Raw genomic sequence first — 25,010 nt, 5'->3', positions numbered from 1 at the left:
CTCAAAACCTCCCATGCAGCCGCTAGGATTTAACATGCTCAACTATCTTACCTCTCGACCGTTACTGGGCTTTCTCAGCTTACGAAATGTGTATTTTAAATTGGTTATTTACATAACAGAAGAACAAAATAAAAGAACAGATTATAAATAGTGCATTTTACTGACAAATCGTTCTTCGAAAAAAAAAAAAAAAAAAAAAACACTACTATAAAGAATAAGAACGATGCAGTTAACTTAAAGGCGGCCGTTAAGCAGTGCTGGTGCCAAGGAGGTTAGAATATAAGGAGGGAGGGTTCGCAGTTTCCTCCACTATCGGGGAATGAAACTCCGCCGAACAAGCGGTGTCCATGTTTGTAACTTTCAAACATTGCATTACGGCAGTGAAAGATACGTGTTTTTAAGCTGTTCCGTGCATATATTTACCACTAAAAATATGTAAAATTTATAATGAAATACTTCGCTATTGTTATTTTTTGTTTCAAAGTTATAAAGATGATATCCGTAATTTACTATGTACAGAAAATCATTAAGAAATTGTTCGAAATCTAAATGCATGTGCATAACATTAAAGCCTTTAAAAATAAAATTTGTTTAGGTTTTATTAGCAACCTGTTGGGTGTACTTTCCAGTTTTTCCTTTAAGAAGTGATATTTCTGATTTATTCACAATATTGTAATTTATTAAAGAATAATTTAAAATATATTTAACCTGAAATTTAAATCAGATAATTATCTAAAAAAATAGTCACAGGTTGCATTTTTTTAAAATGAAATTTTGAGACTCTTTTCACAACTAACAACCTTATAACAACAAGAAAACAAATATTAATAAAATAAAACAGATTTATGTGAATTCAGTGATTTCAGTTTATGCGCGTTTCATATTTATGAATCTCAAAGAAATTGCCTTGAATTAAGCTAAATTAGAGAAATATACCTATATTTTTGGATACATCTTTCCACATGTTCAGTTGTGTAAATATTTTACTTACTTTTATCGCTATACTGCCCACAAATTTGTAAATTTATGCAAAAACATTTTAACAACAGAAAAGTAAGTTTATCTTGATCAAATGCACAAATTATATTCTTAACAGTTCAAAAACTTTAAATTGAATAATAATTAATACACAAAGAAAAGCATTACTTTATTTAACACCTTTAAAATTCATAAAAATAGTAACAATTGGTGTCTTACTTTTCATGAAAATTATCAAACGAATTACCTAAAACGTTCAAATTATACAGTTTAAATCCTAGCATACATCATTGTATGTTAAGGAACAAAGATACCAGCTATAAACAGAAACATTAAAATGTATTTAACATATTTTGATTATTATTAGGTCCCTTTTTTTACATCTGGAAAGAAAACAACATGACATTGTGATATTTTTACCATAGTTATCAAATTACATAAAAAAAATAAAATCAATACTTACGCGTGAAAAGTAATCCCAGGAATCTTGTTCAAAAATCTGTTTGTGCATCCATATACAACATAAGCTGACATGCTTCAAAAAGAAAAGAAAAAAAAATATTGCCATTACAGACTTCCTTGCACAAGTCACAGCGATAACAGGAACATGGCCGCCAAGCTTCACCGTTTGAGTTGAACCTTCCCTCCTTCTATTCCAACCTCCTTGGCTGGTGCATATGTTTTTTCAGGGAAAATCATTTTGCTCGTGTTGTCGTAAAACGAAAAATATTCATAGATTATTTTTTACAGTTGTTAAAATAGTTATGGATTATCTGTTTTAAGAGAATGTCTTCTTGGAAAATTTTTCAAAATGAAATTAGCTTGAATTCACATTACGCATGGGGAAAATTATAGACACCAAGCCGCTAACCTGTTCGGTTGCCAGCAACAAATCCAGGACAAACATCACACATCTAGGTCAGCGCTAAATCCCGTCACCATCGAGATAGATAAGGCCTGCGCTCTGAAACGAAACTGGCTTGTGACGTCACGGTTAAGGGATCCTCAGCAAACTTTTTGTTGGCTTTTATAAGTTGTAATTTTTTATTCATTATGTTTTAAGAATTGAATTTATGTTTACTTTTGACATCTTAAGCATCATCCCTTGTAATAATTACTAACACTAGTAATATAAAAATTGTCAGCAAAATTTATGATTATTTATTTTAATTGGAAACTAATTTTATATGAAATAACTGTCCTAAGGGGTTAAAAGCATAACACTTATTTCATTACATAATATGTAGAATATCAAATGCAGAGTAAATTTGATTCTTGACAGAGTACTGTGTTCTTAAATTTAAATATCAATGTTTTTTGAAAATCATTAAATATCATTTTATCATGATGAAACTTAAATGCACATGTTTAGCTAATATAGCTTCTGTCCACTTTTAGTTATGTTATTATCATGCAATTAGTTTGTTTAAAATTTGTTATGCAATATAAATCTTTCTGAGAATGATAGAAAAGTTTCTAAAATAATGTATGTAAGATTCATATTAAGGTAATTAAATTGCGAGACTGCAAAATGAAATTTTAAAAATGTACAGTTATTGAAGAAGCAGTAGTAAAAAAAATATTTTCAGAACAGAGGTAACGCTTATAGTTAAATAGGTATGATGTAAATATTTGCAAGAAATTTCAGTTTCTAAAAGTTTTTTAAGTATTTCGTATATTTTTAAAATATTTTCAAAAAAATTGTGTATAACTTTATTTAAAAAACTTTTCTCTTGTCTTATTTGGAATTTTAATATTGATAGTCTTCAGAGCTATGTAATAAACATTATCTCAATTTAACTACAGATTCTTGTCGAATAATTATGTAGCATTAAGAGGAAAACATTAACTGTAATACAGATTAACATACACTATGTAAGTAAGAAATAATTTTAAGACTAGACTATTTAGTAATTTATTACATTCAGAAAATATTTCTGACTGATATAAGGCGTTTAAATGTTACTCTAAATATTAAGTAGTCTCTTGCATTCGTTTGATGTTTTATAATCCTGCTACATTAATATGATAGATATAAAAAATATGCAATAATTATAGAATGAGAGATAACAAGTGTTCCCACTGGCAAACATTTTGTTAAAAGTAGTGGGTGAAACAAAAAAATTTGATGCGGTGATGAGAATCAACGAGAAACACAAAGACAGTGCAGAAAAATCAAAGTAAAAATTTTAGCTACTTGAATTTTAAAACCAATTTTTCTTCAAAGAAATGATTTGCTTTTAAAAGCACCACACCATTCTCAAATAATTTTGTTTTGAAAATAAATACTAACAAAAGAAAATGAAAATATTTCATATTCGTATAAGCTTTGTAAAACATTATATTGCCGCTTGTAATTTTGTTTTAGACTGATTTTATAGTATGAGATACCAATTTCATAGAATAGGTTTAGAAAACGGGTGTTTAGCAAGGAAGCTAAACTGCGCGAAGACCGGTCCCCTAGCAGTGGCGTAGTAACTCAGCGCGCAGGCCTTATCTATCTCGATGGTGACGTAAATCCCCGAACGCGCAGGGAGGTCACGTGATCGTCGCTTCATGCGTAAGCCGACGTCACAACGAAGCTCCGCCCAGCATCAACAACTTCGTTCGATGTAAACATGGTTCGCAACTTTGATTCGGAAATTTTAAATAAGTCTTTGTGGATATCTGTGAATATGTATGTTTGAACGATTTCGAGCATTATACAACTGAATGGCTTGGTTATGTTTCTCCATATAAGAAAGCGAAAGAATAAATAGTGATCATTTTTTATATTGGTCTTATATAGAAAATGTAGTGCACGTAAAAAAAAAAAATCTTCAGTAAGATATTTTAGTATCAGATATTTTTAATCTTATTTTTGTATGATACGATTGCTTTGTCAAGTTCACTGATTAAGCTAAACTTAGCAAAACTGGCAAATTTAGTCTATAAATTCCTCTTTCAAAGACTGGGATTATGGTAACCTCACAGTAAGATTAATAATTTAATTCACAATGAAACTGTGTTTGAATTTAAAAAAAAAATATATAAACAGTTATCTGTTATTTTGTAACCAGACCTTAAAAATAGATTTTAAGTTTTTGAAAATGCCAATTAACTGCATTTCCATATATTTGCTATTTTTTTTCCTCATGTCACATCATTCATCATCATGGGCAAACTTTTGAATAAAATTTATATGGTTGCTACTAAAACATCTGTGTGTTTTATTGGATTTATGATGCTTGCATAATAACAGATATTTGTCATGCCACCATTCATACTTGTGGATAAATATCCAACGCTCATACAGTGGCGTAGCAAGCATAACTGGCGCCCGGGGCAAAATACATTTTTGGCGTCCCCCCACAATAAAAACTTTCAGTAATATAATGTATAGAATATATTCGTAATAAGAAAACAATGCAAATAATAATAAAATGCCGAATCTGCCATCTCAAAAATATATTAAGAATAGTCACTACCTAACTACACTAGCCTTGGATTCGGAAATGCATCTATGTGGGCGGAAAAATCAGACATACGATGATCTAGAATTAGTTAAAATGGTGTTATTTATTTTACATATTTATACAAGTGTTTTTAAAAAGTACAGTTTTTAAACAATTAATTTCTCTGATTTCAAGTACCAAGAAACTGTGTCACTATATACATATTGATTATTTTTCTATACATATTATTATTGTGCATATTTGATTGATCTAAAGCGGTTGACAACGATGCTGCTTCACAATTGGCGTGAGTGGCAGTTAAGCCACCACCTTTTTGTCGCCGAGACCCATCGTTATAGTTCATTCAATTGGATGCACATTTGAGTCACATTACTGCCGACGAAACTCAATTTTATACAGCGATCGCCGCGTTAGAATAAGAGGTACTGCAATCAGCTCGTGAAATAATTTTGAATTCACCGGTGACGGACAAATACAAATCTTTTAAAAAAATTAATTTCTGTTTATGAAGAATCCGAGACAGAATCAAGCAGTTGTTGCACGATTTACGGTTGGATGATATGAGCCTTCTCAATAGCTGTCTAAAATGTCAGACTTAGCCATCGGTAACCTAACGGATAACATTCTTAAAACAAAATATGGATGAATAGACTCCCATCTAACATGCAAACTATTTTAGCGGCCAGTACGAAGACACTTAAAAATCTTCCCGAAATCGCTGATAAAATTCACGAGATGGCCATTCTAGCGCAAATACACGCAGGGCAGGCTCCTGCTATTGTGGGGTTACAGGCTCAAATTGAGGATTTGTCCAAACAGGTTGCTCAGTTAGTAGCCATCCAAGCTGAACCTTTTCAGCGCAACCGCTCCACATCACGTGGTCAAAATAGACGTCGTAGCCCACTGAGGAAACGTTATGAAAGCCAGGTATTCATAACCCGGCTATTTGTTTTTACCACCACAAATTTGGAAACAAGGCAAACAAATGCCGCCCACCGTGTCGTTATAACGACCAGGGAAACTAGAAGGGTCGTTGCTCGAAGTTGTGAACGACAGCGGCCGGAATTTTGCACGCCTTTTCGTCATCGAAAAGAATTCGGGCTCAAGGTTTCTTGTAGACACCGGGGCTGATGTTTCTGTCGTTCCACCACATTTTCACGAACAAAAGCGCCTTACCAAGTTACAACTTTATGTATAAAATGGAACTCCTATTCAAACTTTTGGTGAACGCCTGATATCTGTTGATTTAGAATTGCGCCGCAGCATCCAATGGCCATTCATTATTGCTACTGTTTCAAGTCCTATTAGTGGCGCTGACTTTTTTCAAAAATTTTCTTTGCTTGTCCATCTTAAGGATCGCCGTTTGATAGATTCCACAACCAATTTAACTTATCCGGGAGTAATTCGCAATAGTCAAGATTTGAGCATTAAACTGATTTCGGGTAACTCCCCATGGCATCATTTTCTCAGAGAATTCCCTACAAACACGCGCCCAGTTATGGGTATTTCCGAACCCAAGCACGATGTACTACACTATATTGAAACTACCACACCTCCAATTGCAGCTAAGGCCTACCAGCGGCCGAGTGGTAAAGACGCTGAACACTGGTAGTTCGGTCTGAGGTTCGAATCCCGCGAACGGGCTGGCTGCATGGGCGTTTTCGTGGTTTTCCCCATGTGTAACGTGTATACGAGTCAGTTTCCCTTAGAAAGTCCTCCACGAAAGGCATCCCTCCCTTTAGGCAGATAGCCCTCGTGTGCTTTGCCATAATTAAATACACCAACACACCACACCAATTGCAGCTAAACCAAGACGCTTACCTCCGGACAAGCTTAAAGCCGCCAAAGAGGAATTTCAATACATGATGGAACAGGGATTTTGCCGTCCTTCAAAAAGTTCATGGGCCAGTCCGCTCCATCTAGTTCGGAAACAAAATGGTAACTGGCGTCCGTGTGGCCATTATCGTCGGTTAAATGCAGCTACAATTCCTGATCGTTACCCAGTCCCCCACATTCAAAGCTGTATGCAAGTTTCAGAGGGAAAAGCTATTTTTACAACACTTGATCTTGAGCGTGCGTATCACCAAGTGCCCGTTAACCCAGCTGATATTCCAAAAACTGCGGTTATTACGCCTTTTGGACCATTTGAGTTTTCGGTCATGACTTCGGCTTATGCAATGCTGCTCAAACGTTCCAACTCTTCATGAATCAGGTGTTAATCTGACTCGACTTTTATGTACCTTATTTTAATGACGTCTTAATCTCCTCCTCTTCAGAGCAAGAACACCTATCACATTTGAGAACAGTTTTTGAACGGTTTTCAAAGGTACGTTGTCAGTCTTAATCCTTCCAAATGCTTTTTTGGCCAACCAAGAGTACTTTCTAGGTCATGAAATTTCCGCTGATGGCGTTCGACCCCTTCCAGATAGAGTCACCGCTATCCGCGATATACCTGAACCATCTTCAGTGAAGGACTTAAGAATCTTGCTATGCTCAATTTTTATCGACGTTTCTTACCTCATGCAGCGACCATACAAGCACCTCTAAATTCTTTTTTGGTTGGAAGCAAAAAAACGATAAACGTGTTATAACCTGGACCACAGAATCTCGCGGAGCGGTCCAAAAATGCAAAAATGATTTAATTTCGGCAACAAATTTTCGGTATCCTTCCGCATCTAAACCATTATCACTCTACGTTTATAAGTTATTTCTCCCGCTTTCCTAGCATGCCTTCGTGGTGTAGTGGTTCTGCACGCTGGGCCGGTACTCCAGAGTTCCGCGGTTCGATTCCCGGCGAGGGCGTTGCATATTTTTCATACCTTCTGCTTCCAAAAAATAACCTGATGTCTCTACAGGTTGACGCATCAACAACAGGTATAGGAGCAGTTTTACAACAGAAATATCAAGAATTATGGAGACCACTTTCATATTTTTCTAAAAAACTCTCACCAGCACAAACTAGATACAGCACTCACGATCGCGAATTATTAGGAATTTATGAAGTTGTCAAATGTTTTCGACATATGCTAGAGGAACGCGTTTTCATGATCTTCACAGATCACAAACCCTTAACCTATGCTTTTCAACAGCGTTCGGATAAAGCTTCTCCTCGTCAAATGAGACACTTAGACTTAATAGGGCAATTTTCAACAGATATCCGTTATATTGAGGGTTCGCAGAATATTGCTGCAGACATCTTGTCTCGCATTGAACAACTAGCCGTTCCTTCGCCTATAAACTTTGCTGTCCTTGCGGAAGAACTACACCGGGATTCAGAACTACAAACCCCCTTGAAAAGCAAATCTTCCACCAATCTCAACTTGCAGCATATGCAGCTGTCACCTGGAAAATCACTTTATTGTGATGTTCAGGATTCAAGATTTCGACTTTATGTTCCCTCCGGGTTTCGCCATGCCATTTTTAGTCAATTATATCGTCTGTCACATCCTGGCATCAAGGCTTCGAGGAAACTGATACAGCAACGTATCGTATGGCCTAGCATGCAAAAGGACATAGCCAACCGGACACGTTTGTGCTTGGAGTGCCAAGGATCTGAAATTGTCAGACACACCACCAGCCAACTTAAAAATTCTAATTTGCCCTCATCTCGCTTCAGTCACGTGCCCCTCGACTTGGTCGGACACTTATATTTATTAATAATGATATAATACATGAATACAATTAATTACTGTGTATACATTTTTCTTACCTTGGATGAAGCAAATTTATCATTTACTTCATCAAAGTCGATCCTTTCAAATGTTTCTCTTTCCACACTTAAAAATGCTAGCTGACTTAGGGGATCTTGGCCCATCGTTGATTATAAATATGTGAAAATTTATTTTAATTTGCTGAACGAACGTTCATTTGATAATGAAATAGTAAGTAGTATTTGAAGTGCGACTTTTAGGTTTGGAAAAACATTTTCTCTATAGATTTGTAGTGGAGTTTTAGGTTCCGTTTCTTTTCTACTGCGGAGTAACGTCATGCATTCACATTCAGTGCTCAAAACAATTAGGGGATATTGTGGGTTTGGTATGAAATAACCATATAATCGATAACCTTTTTGAACAAAAGGAAATAGAAGAGATTATAAAGGGAAATTATAACGTTTACAAAGTTGGGAATATGCAAATTTAGTCTGTGACGTCGAAAACTGCGTTTAAGATAAGGAGTGAAAAGCGACCTGCAGCATTTCTTTTGTAGTAGGAGATTAAAAACAATTGACAAGAGTTGACTGTTTGTAGCAGTCAGTCCGATGTCTCAGCAAGATGACTTAGTTGAATCGGTAGCCTGGGAGGCCATCAGTCGTTTACAGGAGAGTCAAACGCAATCCATTGTAGCGGAAGCGTTAGGATTTTTCCAAAATGTCATTTTCAGATTATGGAATCGGATTTTGGAAACTGGATATGTTTGAGAAATTCGGGACAAGGTCGTGTTATCGTTTTAAAATAAAAAGCTGGAGGTATACGTGCATTTCGTTTAAAAAAATAAAAAGATATCTCTACTTTGGAGAAATAAAATGGTCAGAAAGAACGTTTTGGTTGATGTACTGCAAACATTTTATTACACATTTTATCAGACAAATCAAGAAAATAAATAATTAATTATATTACAATAATTATTAATTTTAAATATATTTTCTAGAAATCGATCAAAATAAAAACTGAAATTTTACGGAAAATCTAGTTTGGAGACCATTTGGCGCCCCTCTACGAGCGGCGCCCGGGGCATCACCCCCCCCTCGCTACGCCACTGCTTTCATATAACAGTTTATAATGATATCAACACAACTAGAAACTGAATTTCTTTGCTCTAGACAAACTGGGATTTGTGTTTCCTCGCTTTCAAAATCAATTTAGTTTTATCCAAAATCTAGGCTCCAATTTTTTTTTACCTAATTTTAAATAATTTCCTTGCCAATTCAATAAAGTAGGGAAAAAAAGTAGACAGTTTCTATTCTCTGACTTAGCAAATCCAACAGATACATAAATCAGCAATTACAAAAAAAAAAAAAAAAAAAAGAAAAAGAAAAAAAAGAAAAAAAGACAGTTTTTTATTGCAAGCTAAAATTAGGTGCATTTGAGTAAAAATTTTACATGATGCAATCAAAATATAAAATGAGCAAAATTTCAGGCACATATCTTGTAATACTATTTCTATCATTATCATATTTTTCAAACAAGGAGCTCACATGTGTTAATAAAAATTCTGCACAGTGTTCCTATTAAAACGTTTATGCTCATTTTTTCTCTAATAAGTATGTTTTTAAAATGTTTGTGTACTTTTATCATGCATTACAAGTAAAACTGAAAAAATTAATAAATATCAGATTTTATATGTGGCACTCAACACACTTTTTTTCTGCAGTGTTGCCTCTGCTATAATTTTATGAAACACTGCATTTCTGAATATTAAAAAAAAATGAATATCAATTGTATAGGCTGCTTCTTTACGAAAGACAAACTAAATGCAGATTCTGCCAAATTGGGAAATAATAGGTAGCAGTGCTAGGAATGCATTTTTTTCTACATATATCAACCATTCAACTTACTTTCTTTGTTTTCAGCATTCATCTTTACTACCTATATTTCTGTCACTGAACTTGATTTAGTATTAAACTATTATTTTAATTCTCAGGTATGCGTACATGGAATTAGTTTCATTAGTTAAAAAGATTATTAGTAAGTAAGATACTTGCAATGGTATATTGCTAAAAATATATAAGCATGCAGGAAAAGAATTGTTTTAAAGGACATAAATTATATCTTAATAGACAAATCAACATAATCAACAAACCAATCAATAATATAATTTGCTATTTCAGAATTATCAGCAACAATACATTTTCCTATCTTTTTTTTTAATTTTTCAAAGCTACAAAACAGAAAATAAATCCATGACTGTTTCAAAATTTAAATACTCAATAAATAAAAGAACAAAATATCATTTTAATAATGAATATTTATAAGGAATAATGTTTAACATTTATAAAAACTGTTCAAATAAACTATCACTAACAGCAACACATGCATCGCAACCACAATGAGGTAACTGGCATATACTTTGAAAGATGGCCGGTATGTAGTTCTACAGCAATGGTGCTAATTTGATGCCAAGTTCGGACTAGGGTTTTAAAAATTTATAGTTAACTATCACAAATTCTGCAAAAACGTGCCTTGTGGTACATAAAAAATTTCTTCAAATTTTGTACATGCCAAACAGATCTCCTTTTGTGATCTAGTTTTGGCTAGCCTGTATCAAATAATATAACAAAACAGTTTGCATCATACAGGCAATCAGTCTCTTCAAAATTTGTTGCACTATGCATGAACTATCTCTCTGTGAATACTTCTGTATGATAGTTCATAACGTAGAGTAAACTTGGAAAGATTTGTTATGTACTGCTAAGTAACTTTTGCTGTATTTAATATTACTATTACATTAGTATTTATAGAGTATAATCTCTGAAGGGAAATATGATACCTCGTGTTTTAAAGAAATTATTGTGTATATTGCTATTAACGCAATTGTTACAGTCTATAAACAAGCTATTCTTTTTTCTAAAATTACAATTTTAAGTTTTTAAATTATTGAATATACAGTCAAAAGTCGTTAATTCGGACACCCATAATCCGGAATGATCTATAATCCGGACCTCAAAGCTACAAACTTTCTGCTCATGCGTCGCGTTCACGCATGCGCACAGGCGTTTGAGAGTGCGCGTAAGACCTTTACGGCTGCGAATATGTTTGTGCGCATCCGCGTTTAATGTGTAACGGAGGTATAAGCTAAACTAAAATTATCTAATTCAGTTAATGTTGCAAATTGCGTTATTACTTAATCTTCGAATTAGATCCGGCTTATTATTTTTTGCAGACTGTTAGAGCAATTTCATAAAAGTAAGCTTGAATTTTCGATTATGTCAAATAGAATTTCCGATCTATATTTACTAATATGTAATTTGTATCTACAAAGCGAAAGTATGTTTTGAAATCCGAAATCTGTTTATCGATTTCACGCCGCGGATTTAAAGTTGATCTGTCAGCACTATCCTTATCTTCAGGGCAGATGTTTTTATTTTATTTGGCTTATAATTCCTTACTAAGTGTAGTATTCCATCTCGATGTACTCCGTCTTTGATATGATTTAAATCAAGTCCCTCGTCATTATAATTCGCTTCCGATAGTGGAGAAAGTGACCCAGAGGTTATTGAAAACGAAAACATTTCGATTGACAAATTAGTCGGTATTCTCAACACAGCAATTATAGGACTTGAACAGCGGAACTTTGTAACTAAACAAGAAATTATGTCTGTTTAATAAAGAGAAAGTATTATCACATGAAACGAAGCAACTTACATTGAAAGAAATGTTTAATAAAGAAATAAATATTAAGCTTTTTCTTTTTGTAAATTTTGATACCCTTTAGATCATAATTGTTCTTTATTTCATAAATTATGGTTTCATATTTTTAATTTTGTAATTTCTGCATGCCATCTTACCAGATTTAAACTGATGATCTATAATCCGGAAAAATCGATAATCCGGAATCGCCGAAGTTGCGACGAGTCCGGATTAACAACTTTTGACTGTAGTTCTGTTTGGATCATAATTATACTTACAAATTAACACTGCATTATTTAGATTATAACAAAAGACTGAACAGCTATTTGCCTAAGAGGAAGAATGCCTTTGTGGAATACTTTTTATAAGATAAGTTCCTTGCTTTCATATTACACATGAAAAAAACCACAAAAATCTCATACAATCAATCCATTTACTGGGATTTGAAACTGGGTTGAACTAACAACACTCCTCAGTTTTACCAATTGCCTATTGTGAACCATTTCCATTACAGGAAAATATTGCTAATACAAATTAAATATGGATCCCACCAGTCACTGAGAAGTTATGACCACTGAACATTGGTAGTTCAACCCAGGTTTGAACACACTCAAATGATCTAGCTGCATAGTTGTTTTTCTCCATGTGTAAAACATGAATATGAGCTAGTTTTCCTTAGAAAGTTCTCCACAAATATATCCCTGTCCTTAGGCATGTAGCCCTTATGTACTTGTGCCATATTAAAATAATCTAACCTTAAATTTGAATGCAGTTTTCACAGTTATGGTAAATCACACATTTTAAGGTATTTTTTAAAAATTTCTTGAACTATAGAGACAATTACTCATTATCTGTAATATGTGTTATTGATCGTTTCATATTCCTAGACATCCATACCCTGTAAGGTCATTAGGCCTTTAACTGTAATAACTCATTTGCATCATCGGGGAGAAATATTATATCTATTGCAACGATTCATCCACTACCACTTGTCTTTCTATATTCTCCTTTTTCTATATAACACACATATACTTCTAAGTTTTTGTGCTTTTGTTCTCACCATATACACAGTCATCTGTTTTCAGGTAAGGAAACATCTAAAAATATTATAAACTTGCTATTAAAATTCTAAAAACAAAAAGAAGAAAGAGGTGCATGATGTCTTTAAAGCAAGCCACATTACAGTCTCTGCATGCAGAAGGCTAAATATGAGATTTTGCCGAAAACAAAACTGCACTATGCTGCCCACCACTAGGCTAAAACATTAAAATTCCCATTGGAGGGATCATAATCTGCAGTCATGCTACTGAAAAACCATATGGGAGAATGCTATACATATGCCTGGGTTGAACAATAAATATTTTTTGGTGACATCATGGGTTGCCACGTAAATGCTTCTTGACGACATGAGTCATCTGTTTTCAGGTAAGGAAACATCTAAAAATATTATAAACTTGCTATTAAAATTCTAAAAACAAAAAGAAGAAAGAGGTGCATGATGTCTTTAAAGCAAGCCACATTACAGTCTCTGCATGCAGAAGGCTAAATATGAGATTTTGCCGAAAACAAAACTGCACTATGCTGCCCACCACTAGGCTAAAACATTAAAATTCCCATTGGAGGGATCATAATCTGCAGTCATGCTACTGAAAAACCATATGGGAGAATGCTATACATATGCCTGGGTTGAACAATAAATATTTTTTGGTGACATCATGGGTTGCCACGTAAATGCTTCTTGACGACATGGTGCGTTGCTTCGTCAATATATTATCATGGCTTATGGGTGGAGAGGTACAAAAAAAATCAACTGGCAAAATATTAGGTGCTGTTCTATTATCGGGACCGGATTAACAAATGTATGCATGTACACATATATGCGTAAGAGTGTATACACATACATTCGTACTTACATATATGAACACATACATCCATATATACATGCATACATATCTACATTTCTGAATTAGATCCTGATAAAGGAACAGTGCCAAATATTATACAGAAATAGATAAATTATGTGTTTAATAGACAATACAGTGGCTGTTAAAATAATGCCCTTATCAACCAGTTAAATATCCTTTACCTACTTCAACACAGCCTCTTTCTGCTCAAACATTTATAGATTTAGAAATTTCCCGTGAGGAGACATCAGTAAATTTTCAAGTCCAAATGTAATGTAGAGTTTTATGAAATTAACTAAAACATACGTAATGCAGAGTAATGACACATTTCTATATTTTAAAAAGAAATTAAAAGACATTCATAATTGGAGGACATCAAAATCAAAACATACTGATATGGCAACGAAATGAACTGAAATATGGATGTCTTTGTGAAGGACTTTCTGGGGGGAACTGGCTCGTATCTACACTAGAAAAGCCTGGAATCCATCTTTGAAGTCATTTTTAAGCCTTAAATTGATATTAGCTTTCTATGAAAATACCTTGGCAGCTTCACAAGGGCTCATTCATATTAAAATTTGAGTGTATTTCACAGGATAAAAATTTTTTATTTAAATTTAGTGTGGGTGCAATATATTTTTCAAAACTATTCAAAACAAACTTATATACACATTAAAAATTCTGAACATGCAAAAACTAAAAAAAAAAAAAAAAAATCTTCCAGTAGGTCTTTTGTTTAAATATACTACATGATAGTTTTTCCATCCAAAGATTATGTAAATAATTTACATTTAAACAGATTCCTTTCAGATATACAATAAAATAATACAAGTTGTCACATTTATTACAAAATGTTCGTAATTTTAAATTAATTAATTATTCATTTGAATAATATATAGAGAAACAAATATTAATTTTTTTTCTAATACAATGATGAAATTAAAGCACGAAAAATTAATTATTAGATGAAATGTATTGGAAATATTAACAGAATGAATTTAAAACTGAAATCTCATATGTTTCTCAGTGATTTAAAATAAACACAAGAGTATACTGGAAAGCTGCACATGTTAAAATGTTAATATTTGGTATGTATTTAGTTAGCATCTGTAGTATTTTCAGAAAAATTTTCTCTGGTTCTGAAATTCATGTTGCACAGGCATGTTTCAATCTATGCGCAGATATTTACTGAGCGTAAGGGGCGTATCTTTGATGTGACATCATCTCACACGTAGTTCGGATGTCACGTGACCTTCCTGCGCGTTTGGGGATTTAGCGCTGACCACACATCTAGCATTCTTATTAACTCAACTGCAGTGAACTTAAATATTTGTTTGTATATTATTATTAGTATTAAAATAATAATAATATTTACTCTAATAAAAACTGTTGTTTAAGACATTCTCTTTGGCTAGGGATTTCATGTGAATAATTAATTCTGCGTTGAAGCAAGACAATTTCTTAGAACTTAATGCTTCAAAAAATTGAATGAAAAATTGAAATTCCTTGGAAAGAAATTATCCTAAAAAAATGTATTCCACAAATTATTTTGAATTATATTCTTATAGTGACTTCTTAAATAATTAATATTTGAATATAACGCTTACTTATTTTTTAAAAAATGTACACTGCTCAAAAAAAAAAAAAAAAAAAAAAAAAAAAAAAAAAAAAATGGGACAGTGCTATATTTCCCGTTCTACTGGGCCGATTGACAAAATTCAAACTGCGTTTTTCATGTCTCGAAAGCGCGACTTAGGATATATATTAGATTTATATATAGCACTATTCTAACATAGGTATTTTGACACAAAATCGGAATTTTCTGAAATAACATACCAATTTTTTTCCATATTTCGATTCTACGACTCAAATTATGCCAGAATACCAAGTTTTGTAAAAATCGTACGACTAGTTTTTAAAATATTAGCTCTCAAACTTTTAGCTCCTCAATGTTAATTGAATTTGGCAAATATTTATTAATATCTCTTTTTTTATTAAACTTTTTTGATTTTTTTCTCTCACATTTCAAACTTTAGGTTCATTCCAAATAAAATTTACCCATTTTTTGTGTTTTATTTTTTAAATTTCTATTTTTAAATAATTTTTATAAATTTTTCGAAAAAAATTTTGAATTATAACCTATAAAATTTTTACCATCATCATAAAGTAGGTGTATTTTTAAGCATATCTGCAAAAAATTAGACTTTTTTATTCAAAATTTTCTAAGATATACACGAATTTACATATCTTCGCGTTTTGAAATTTGGCATATTTTTTTTTTTTTTTTGAGCGATAATAACGCCAAATGTGGTCTATGGATTTTTGTTACACTGAATTGCCACAGCTATTTTTAACCTTAAATTTCAAGTAAAATTTTCCTCACGTACTACCTTAAATTTAAGTTAATACTTTCAAGAAATCCTTTTGCGCAAATGGCTATGTACGAGAAAATTTTGAGCACAGACTGAATGAGTAGTTAAAAATTCCATTCTAAGAACTCCGAAGTAGCGTTGTTTACTCGCCAACTTCTAACTTACTGCAAAGAATCTTGCGCCTCACGGACGCATGTTCCTAAAACGTACTCGCCGTACCCCCTGCTGTGACAATGCTGAATCACTATTGGCTGACCGACTTGCTACGTAAAAAACGTCACTTGTTTGGTCACATGACAAGCCGATTGCATGGATTCTGATGTTGTGAAAGTGTAATTTGTAGTTTGCTGTATAAGACGTAATAAATTTTGTATGCATATACAATTCTGAATTAATAATAAACCGCTAAAAGGTACAGCTGATAAAGAATATAGAACACAAACCTTTTCAGACATAACGCTTGAAGTATTTTATTTGGACGGCATAAGATATGTTTACTAGGAAGACAAATTTCGGCAAACAAAATATATAATTATGCAAAAGAAATTTCGTTACCGGAGCATAAAAGTATTTATTATTGTACTTTAGATTTTCAAATATCAGAGGTTATGATATAATGTAAGAGAATTTTGATTTAACATTAGAGATTCAATTTTGAGGGAGTTGGAGCTTGGCATGAAGGGATTTTTTATTTATTTTTCAATAAAACAAGATTGGTTTTGTATTTTTGAAAATTTTTGACAGAAGAACAGTTTAATCTTTTAATATTTCATTGGTATGTTAATATTTTCTGGAACTAAAATTAAAAAATGGAGGACTGTTAATATTTGCAGTAATAACCGATATTCTGAAAAAGAATATTGTTTTCGATTATTTAAAAATATAGAGCAACTTCTGATGATGTCTGTCTTTTAAAAAGGTACAAAAAGGCAAACTAGAATACAACTTTGTCATTGTCACAAGTAATGTATCAAAAAACATTGTTTCAGTTTTGGATGTGGGTATTCAGTTGCATACTAATTTATGTGAATCACAGGAAAAAAATAAGCATTCAAAAACTTGGAAACAGTCATTATGGTATTTCTAGGCAAAGTTTGGCATGGTGAATTAATAATTTCAAAAAGTTGTGTAGTGGATTTGTCATTCGGAAAGCACTTTGCAAGGTTGGAATGTGCTCAGAATATCATGGTATGCCTTGAATAATAAGAAGAAATGCTTACCAGCAAGGGTCAGAATTCAATAGAGCCAGGATTGTTGCCTATAGAGTGTGTGGATCATCGTTCTGTGATATCGCCCGTTGCACTAGTCGACATCCAACCACTGTTAAGCGAATATGGCATGTATGGAATGCTGAGGATTATACTGAACGGCATGCAGGATCTCATTGCCGTCCCATGATTAATACCCGAAAGGACAGGCATATTGTGAGGTCAGCCCTCCAAATTTACAACCACATCACAGACCATTAGTCAGAAAATGGGCATATTTGCAGCATGCCTAGTATCTGCTCGTACGGTGTGTCAACGTTTGCATCAGCATGGACTATCAGCACAGTGTCCATTACTTTAGCTTTCCTTAACAATGCAGCACAGAGAAAGATGGCTACTGTGGTGTGTCCAACAACAAAGCTGGATATAGGAGGGGTACAATGTCGTCTTTTCAGACGAGTCCCGTTTCTGTGTGCATTATTCTGATGGTCGTATAAGTGTCTAGAGGCTCCAAGGAGACCGCACATCGCCTGGTTGCATTCAGTATCAGCATAGGAACCCTAATGTGATGGTATAGGCAGCCACTGAGCACATGGCACACACATCTTTAGTTCGGATCGATGGTAATTTGAATGCCAGATCGGTACATTTGTGACATCTTACATCCAGGAGTTGTGCCCTATCTTTGAGGCTTGCCAAATGCAATCTTCCAACAGGATAATTCAAGACCACATGTTGCACATTGTGTTCTGACCTTCCTCGGTATGCAGTGCATTTGATTGCTGCCCTGGCCTGTACGGTCTCCAGATCTATCACCCATTGAAAATACCTGCTCGTGGTTTGCTGAGGACTGGCCTAGCAACCCTCTCCATCTCATACGATTGATGAAGTGTGGCATGGACTTGAATCAGAATGGAATGAGATGCCGATTTCTGTCATTCAAGTGAAATTCTACTCAGTGCCTAACTGGATAAGGGCCGTTTTTAGCTGCCAGGTGGAGCAGTTGTTTCGACTGATTTCGGACCCTTGTAAACCCCCAAGCTGCTTACAAATTTAATCATTTTGTCTTCATGCCATACTATTTATGCACAACAAATATTTTTTTTAATTTGCTTTCCTTCATGCTATAGCAATTTTAATGGCTATTAGTGTATTATTGATTAACAGTTATCTAAGAGACTTCAAGAGTAAGTACTTTACATAGTTTATAAAACTATTGCATATTTCTGTATAAAAAATTATTGATGCAGGATAGATAGCGCCTAAAGACTTCATGCAGCCATCAATGGAGTTGACAACACATTCATATTAGATGATTTTCTTTTATACTTTTCCCAACCACCAGTAGATTGCAAATAAAAAACAAAGTGACTTACAATTACAACATAGCCAAACTGTCCTGAAGTAAACATTAACAATATATACAAAGCCAAAATAATTATATTCACATAATATGTGCATGACACTTTGTTACTAATAAATATCAGAGTGTCTTGGATCAAATTAATATTTGAATATATATTAATTAGGGATATCTTTGAAGATATAATTAATAGCATCATTACAACAAGGTAAAGTATAGTAAAACCACCCACTACTAGACAGTTACAGGATTGCTATATATGTGTACAGTGGTTCTCTGCTTCGAAATCAGGAACTCTCTATTTAATGGGGTATATCTGATAATGTGAAGTGTGCATTGCTGGAGGCTCGACTTACATTATCATCATGTTGGGAAAATATTTTGCATCATGACATAATTTATTTGCATGATAAGATACATAAAACTGTTTTGAGTGATATCAGCTGTAAATTTAGAAAGACACTTGGTACACTCCCTTATTAAAGTGGCTTTTCGATAGGTCTTAGGCATTGTTTAAGATTACATAAAGCAGTCAAGTTGATTCTTGATGAATTACTCACTCTATCTCAGATTTTATTATACTTATGAAAGCTACAGATCGTATTTAATAAAAAACACCAGAAATAATCACTGTCTTATTGACTAGCCATTTAGTCGCTCTCATACCGTTTGCCATTGTGCATAATGATATAAAACTAATGCCTTAGTAGCATTGCTCAGTGAACATCATGATATTCATAAAATTTTCTAAGGGATAAATCAAACAAAAATGTAAGCAAAAGTCTTCTAAAAGATTATCTTCACTAGAAAATATCAGCCAGATTTAAGACAAAAATACAGCATGTCTTCTGAGAAGAAAATAATTACTTACGAAATCATGTTTCCAACACTAATAAAGCACCTAATTATATATTAAAAATTTCAAAAGATCTACACAATTGATATTCAACTAAGTCTTGTATATCTATTATTTGACTTCATAAAGTAATATGTTGTCTAAAATGAAGTAGTCATATAAAAACAATATATTTTTCTTAATGATGGTTATATAAAATTTCTTAATAGAAAGGTTTTTCTGAGTAAATGAATTAGAGTTTAAAACAATAAATATAATAATGCTATAATAAAGCTTCGTAGGACTGGATTTCCTTCGTAACCTGGATTTCCTGCTAATTTATAATTTAGAATTTTTTTCTGCTTTGTGAAACTTTTCTCTTCTTCATAACATCATGCTTCTGATGTACCTTTAAAAGCTAATTAATTAATTTTGACAAGTATTTTGCTTGAGAGATGCTCTCATGGAAGCTACTAAATGATATTTGTCTCATACCTGCTTTTCTGATTAGAAAATACATGAAAGACCAAGCCAGCCATTACCTGCCTGAGATCAGTGTACAAATGTTTTGTGTCTTTAAATATGAAGCTAGGTTAAGTGATGTATGTTTAGTAAAACTCTTAATCTTTATAATAAAATATATCATAAATATATTATACCTACATAAATATGTATCTCAGAACATTTGCTTAGATACAGCTAGGATAACTTCTCTTGTTAATGTTATTTTGCACAGATTTTTTAATCAAAATTGTCTCTAAAGTAATGTGCTATAGATTTGTTTTGAGATTTAGAATGACAAAATGTCAGACAAAACTGGACAAACTGTATATTTTCCTAGATCCAAATTTTCCAACTTAATGGAAATAATGCTTGAATAATACATGAAGGAAATAATACATGAATGGAATAATACATGAATGGAAATAATGCTTGAATAATACATGATGGAAATAATACATGAAGTAAAATTCTGAGAAGGAAAAAAAACTTCTGAAAGCATTTTAATGAAAAATTAATAACAAACAGCAATACCGGTTTCTAGGAAATGATGATTTAAGTGAAAGAAATATTAATTAGAAAATATGTAAACTGACGTTTAACATGTATGTTACAAAAGTGCATAAAAGATAAGTTAAGTAAAATGTGTTTCATCAAAGAGTAAAATCGTCTATTAATGATTTACTATGAATAAATTATTAGTAGTTATGTGTACATTTGAGAAAGAGTATGAAACTCATCAGTACAGCGAATATGTTCTACTGATATTATCATTTAACGCAGTTACCATTTGACTGTTAATAGACAAAAATATAAAAATTTGCAGAATGAGTGTGGATGAATCTAAACAACATAGGAACATTTCTTTAGATCAGGGGTTTTCAACCATGGTATACAAAGAAGCAAAGTATTTTTAACTATTAAATTAAAAAATTAAAACCCAACATCCTGATTGAGTTTTTTTTCTAACACTCATAAATTTATGTGATTTGAGCTTTGTTCAGGACTGGTGGTGATATTAAAGGTTTTCAATTTTTGTTTAGATGGTACGCGTTAGTCAAAAGGTTGAGAACCGTTGCTTTAGATTAAATATTAGAAGAAAATGATAATTGCAGTTTGTCTAATTTGTAGATTTCCACAATGATTTAATATTTTGGGGGGGTTAACATTAATATAAATAACTGTTGTAATCTTAAAACACTGATGGCCCTTAAAAGCATAACATTATTGAAGACGGGAGATAAAGCCATATTTATTATACAAATAAATTTTAATACATGGTTTAACTGTACATGTGTAAGCAAATCAGTTAGACTTAAAGTACATGGTTTAAAAAACAGTTAAACTTGGAGTATACCACCTCGTACAGCCATTGCATGAAGATAAACAGATACTGGATGTGCACCTAGAATATGTGAGAAAAGTAGATTTCAGTTATTACCAGTTTTCAGCTGATGTAGCCATGGGTAGACTGTGGTATGTTAGTTTTTTTATAATCATAGGCCTGATATATTCAGTAGATAACAGATCTGATGAAATCATAGATCAAGGGATTAATAGATCAATAAAAAAAATGGTGGGAATTTAGGATTTGTTCTCTGTTATGTGCCATACATTCCTTGTTGATCACTAGTTCTAGACAACCTCTAAAGATAGACAGCAGTGAGCTTCGAAAACCTCAGAGTAATAATAAATGATTCATCAGATTTTAAAAACACTGCCTTTTCATAAATGGTATACATACAATAATCAATTTTTGGAAATGAACTAGAAACTAAAAAATTACCTCGCATGCTACATACATTTTATGAACATTGATCACATAGCACACTTCCAAATGGCTATTGATTTCACATTTTTTGTACGAGTTTCCATACTGCATCATCTATCACATTTGAAGTCTTCGATTGGGCAAACATTAAGGAGTGCATTTTTGTACATAATGTACTGTTAATATGTTATGTACAAAATGCACCTGGTGTTCACATGGTATTTTTGTACATAATGTAGCTGGTGCTCACATAACATACACAGCAAAACATTTGTTGTACGTAAAGAAAATTTGGATAATTTCTCATTCTTTACTTGGATTCAATCATTATAATATGCATAATATTTTCGATATTAGAATTTTTAAATCTGATAAATCATTTACAGTAGCCCTAAACAATGGCGCCTGTTCAACTGCACATTAAACATGGAGGCTGTTTTTTTTTCGGGGGGTGTTTAATTTATTTGATTACAGTATAGTAACTTGGCTAAGGGTAGAGGTACTTTCAAAGAGAAGTTAGCTTATACATATTTCATATATGCAGAAAACTATGAAAACACACGTGCAGCCAACCTGTTCGCTAGAATGTAAACCCAGGTCGAATTATCAGTATTCAACTACTTTACTGCTTGGTTGCTAGCGAAGCCAGAGCTAGATATTTTATAACCTAAATAGAATAACTGGTGCTTGCAAATTATGCCTTCCAGTTCCTGCCAAAATTCTAAAAATTTTGACGCTCCTATGTCTTGCTGCCCATTGCACTCATACAGGTTGCCCTGGCCACCGATGAGCATTAAACGTGAAGGCAACTGGAATGTAATGGACCATACGATTACACTTGGTTTCAGACCTGTATGGGGATGCATAATGATTGACATAATGCATTTAACGTGAAATTAGCATTAAACGTGAAGCAACTGCAAGCATTAAACGTGAAGGCAACTGGAATGTAATGGACCATACGATTACACTTGGTTTCAGACCTGTATGGGGATGCATAATGCATGACATAATGTGGCATTTTTTTGATGCAGACCATGGATGTGATCCTTGATGGTGTTGATGTATTAAGATTCATCTGGAAAAAATTCATTTATATTATTTATCCTTCTATTTGCAAAGTTCTATGCACAACTATAGCTGTAGTCACTTATAATGTTCTAACGAGGGTTTGGTTAGGTTACTTGAACATGGCAAAGCATCTAAGGGCTGCTTATTTTTTCTACCAAAGTTAGCTGAAACAATGGTCACTTTAAAAGAAAACTACTTTAACTTTTTGCTATGTAGCACTTACTTAGTTCTGAACTGAAGAATAATATAACTGTAACAGCCATACATACAGATTATGTTATCTTAATCAATGAGTCAAACTAGTGAGTTCATTCACCAGCTCAGGTAGGAAAACCAGATCAAGTAGGATAGTGCTTTTTTTTTTCTTTTTTTTTCTTTCTTTTAACATAATTAAGTATCTATGTGCTTTAAAAATGATAATTTAAATTGTGACAAAGGTACCTATTTATTATTAATACATCTCAGATTTTTAGAGGTAGTTATTTCCCAGCAATGATGTCTGTGCATTTTCTTTGGTGGTAAAGTAAAAATCTCATAGATTGAAATAATAATCATTCCATATTGCAATAGTAAAGTTCTGATATATGCAAATAAATCATTATGTGGAAGAAAGGAAATTGGTTTGAGGGAAGTACAGCTTATTAATTTTTGTTCATCACAGTTCACAAAGTGTATAACTTACTCAAAATAATTCTAAAATGATGAATTTTGGTACTTTCTCATTTTCTGAACCTCACCAGAATGCTGTGAAAAAGTATTGATGGTCTAAACCATGATGCGAAGAAAAATTTATATGGCTACACATGTCACTAAAAATCATTTATATGGCAACCCAAGTATACACATAGCATTCTCCCAGACAGCACTTCTCCAGATATTTTCACCAGTGTGGTTGCAGATTATGATCCCTCCTATGGGAATTTCAGTACTTCAGCATTCAGGTGGACCATATACCACAGTTTCTATTGTCTCTGGTAAAATCTTTGGCGATGTTGCTTTCTGCATACAACATAAAAGGCATCACATGCCTCTCTTTCCTTTCTCATTTTAGGATTCTGGTGCCAAAATTTTGCAATTTTCTGTTTTTTTTTTATTTTTATTAAAAAGATTTATAGGGAAAACAACGGGGAAATAAATTTAAAGATATGCAAACAAGTTTGCAAATGCTCTTCAAAGTTGCCAATGAGTTCATGACTTACCACATCTGTGGTAAGAATGTAAATTCCATATATTTTATGGCTGTTGTTAAAGATGGAATTAAATACAGGAATTTTTAATTTAATAACTTATATTATTATATTTGTTTCCCTTAGTGGGAGAGCAAACATAAATATTGGTGCTAAATGTAGTTTAAAATATTAATGGTAAATTTAAAATACATTCAAAATGCAATTTGTCACACTAGATCATCCCCATCTTTAAAAAAAAAAAAAAAAAAAAAAAAAAAAAGGTAATGAAGTAGAAATAGATAATGGAAATGACACTGTGTATTTTAAAATATAAATGAAAATTTAGGATAATCCAAGCAATGTTTATGTGTCTAAAAAGTATATTCCTTACTACCTAATGCATCTAAAACTTACTGATAAAATTAACTGACAAGTTACTTTTAAAACAAGAATATTAAGAGCGATTCAAAGGTTATATTTAATTTAATGGACAGTAGGCAATGTAGGCATATATATTTTGCTGTAAATTGACTGGCAAATGTTATTCAGTAAAGGCAAAGATCCCACGTGTGCTTTCTCTATATGACTACTTTGATCTAGTCCATCATTAACAATATTTTTCCTGGGATTCCATCTCAGAGTGAAAACTGAGATAAATTTAGGTGTATAATTGTAAACTTTGTAATCTTGTTCTTAAAAATGTGGTTGTATCACGATAAAAGATTAATAAACTATGTTAAATATTGTTTTTCCAACGTACCATTAGCAAAATGCTATATGGATATAACCCTTTCAAGCAAATAACCCATTTTCCTTCCTTTGTAATGATCCGGTATTTCTCAAGTGTGTATTGCATAAAGTGAAAATATATATTAACATATGAATTAATTCAGTTGTACATAAAATCACCTCTGACTTAACTGATTTTTTTAAAGGATTAAAACATAACCGCTCTAATCCGAACGAGTATGGCTGGAGTACGAGAAGCTTTACCACGTGACAAAACAAATGACGTCGAAAGCTCTATGTTACGTCTA

This window comes from Stegodyphus dumicola, chromosome 8, assembly GCF_044657685.1.
Source record: "Stegodyphus dumicola isolate Sdum_Otavi_A_Nest chromosome 8, ASM4465768v1".
Taxonomy (NCBI): Eukaryota; Metazoa; Arthropoda; class Arachnida; order Araneae; family Eresidae; genus Stegodyphus; species Stegodyphus dumicola.
This window is presented reverse-complemented; position numbering follows the sequence as displayed.